The sequence below is a fragment of the Peromyscus leucopus genome, chromosome 6 (assembly GCF_004664715.2).
Source record: "Peromyscus leucopus breed LL Stock chromosome 6, UCI_PerLeu_2.1, whole genome shotgun sequence".
Classification (NCBI taxonomy): Eukaryota; Metazoa; Chordata; class Mammalia; order Rodentia; family Cricetidae; genus Peromyscus; species Peromyscus leucopus.
The window spans coordinates 96,024,560-96,026,560 of record NC_051068.1 but is presented as its reverse complement, the minus strand read 5'-3'; the positions used below and the strand labels follow the sequence as shown (position 1 = coordinate 96,026,560).

The following is a 2,001-nucleotide window of genomic DNA, read 5'->3' as shown; positions in this document are numbered from 1 at the left end:
CTCAGGGTCTGTGCTGTCGGTGTTTTATTTAGGAAATGGTCTCCAGTGCCAATGCGTTCAAGAGTGCTTCCTATTTTCTTTTCTATTAAGTTTAGTGTAACTGGATTTATGTTTAGGTCTTTGATCCACTTGGATTTGAGTTTTGTGCATGGTGACAGATATGGATCTATTTGTAATCTTTTACATATTGACATCCAGTTATGCCAGCACCATTTGTTGAAGATACTTTCTTTGTTCCATTGTATAGTTTTGGCTCCTTTGTCAAAAACCAGGTGTTCATATGTGCATGGATTAATGTCAGGGTCTTCAATTCGATTCCATTGGTCCGTATGTCGGTTTTTATACCAGTACCAAGCTGTTTTTATTACTATAGCTCTATAGTAGAGTTTGAGGTCCGGGATGGTGATGCCTCCAAGGGTTGCTTTATCGTATAGGATTATTTTAGCTATCCTGGGTCTTTTGTTTTTCCATATAAAGTTGAGTATTTTTCTTTCCAAGTCTGTGAAGAATTGTGTTGGGATTTTGATGGGGATTGCATTGAATCTGTAGATTGCTTTTGGTAAGATTGCCATTTTTACTATCATTTAATATATTGTCCTTGGATAGAGGACGTATCAGATATTAAACTGATAAGAACAGATACTACACTTGATCTTAGCCAAAAGGCTGAGAAGCGATTTGGTTTCTTTTCTATGGTATGGTTACACAGCAAATTTGCCTCAATTTGAGCACATAGCTAGACTCTGAGTATTTGTAAGTATATGGCTTGAAAAAATAGTTTCCTTTTTTTTCTGTTGTTGGAAAGCAAGTGAGGAGGAGGATACCTAGAACCTTCAAATGAATAAAGAATATAGGCATTCTCCTTTAATTTTATTTTACATTGTGTTTCAAATAAAAAAATATGGACTTATTTTGTTCTTAAAATTTCTAAAATCTCCTTCTCTGATTTGGGTGAAATTTTCTAAAAGATATTCACTGTGGGGCTGCTGCAGTTTATAAAGCCATATAAGAAAAAAAATCTAAAATCTCTTCATACATGTTTTTCTTATAAGATACATACCTTTATTTAATAATTTTTAAAACCTTGTCTTCAAAGTAATTTATTAGTAAATATATAATCAAGTTACTTTATGATTATAGCGTGATAACCTCAGACAATCTGTATACTTTCTGCCATCTACAAATAATTGTAACCTTTCCGCAACCTTTAAAAGAACAAAACAGAGCTGGAGAGATGGCTCAGCCATTAAGAGCAGTAGCTGCTCTTGCAGAGGATCCAGATCCAGCACCCACATCATGGGGCTCATGGCTCCTGCAACCCTAGCTGCAGGAGTTCTAATGCTCTCGCTCAGCTCCTTAGTCATCTATATATGCACATGATATGCGCGCGCGCACACACACACACACCAATTTTTTTTTTATTTTAAGAAACAAAAGAAAGATAAGTATTTATTATTTGATTTTCTGCATCCAAAGCAGTAGGTAACTTAACAAAACAATGCCAGAAAAAGTAAAAGTGGGAAAATTCTTCTTTCTGTTAAGGCAGATGAATCTCAGTAGCTCTGCAAGTTCTGTAGTGTGTGTGTGTGTGTGTGTGTGTGTGTGTGTGTGTGTGTTGGGGAATGAGTCAGTCAACCCTTCGTATCCACAGAGAATTGGTTGCAGGATTCACACAGAAATGAACCCACAGATGTTCAAATCCCTTATACAAAATGTCACATTTGATTAAACCTACACATGTCCTCCTTTATAGTTTAATTAATATCCAGATTATTTTGAATAATAAGCAATATATTACAAATGCTAGGAAAACTACTACTACACTATGCCATTTAAAAATAGTGACAAAATAAGTCTACACATATTCAGTACAAGTGCAATTTCTTTCCAAGTACCTCTGGTCAGATCACATAGCCCGTGGACACGGGAGACCAGCTGTAAATGACAACTCCCTTGGTGAGACAAAACACTGTGTAAGTTTGGATGTGACATGAATGTCCT

General features: G+C 35.8%; 1 pseudogene; it reads right to left on the bottom strand.

Moving 5' to 3' along the window:
• Positions 1 to 560: 560 nt before the first annotated feature.
• Positions 561 to 678, bottom strand: LOC114701388 (annotated as a pseudogene).
• Positions 679 to 2,001: the final 1,323 nt, after the last annotated feature.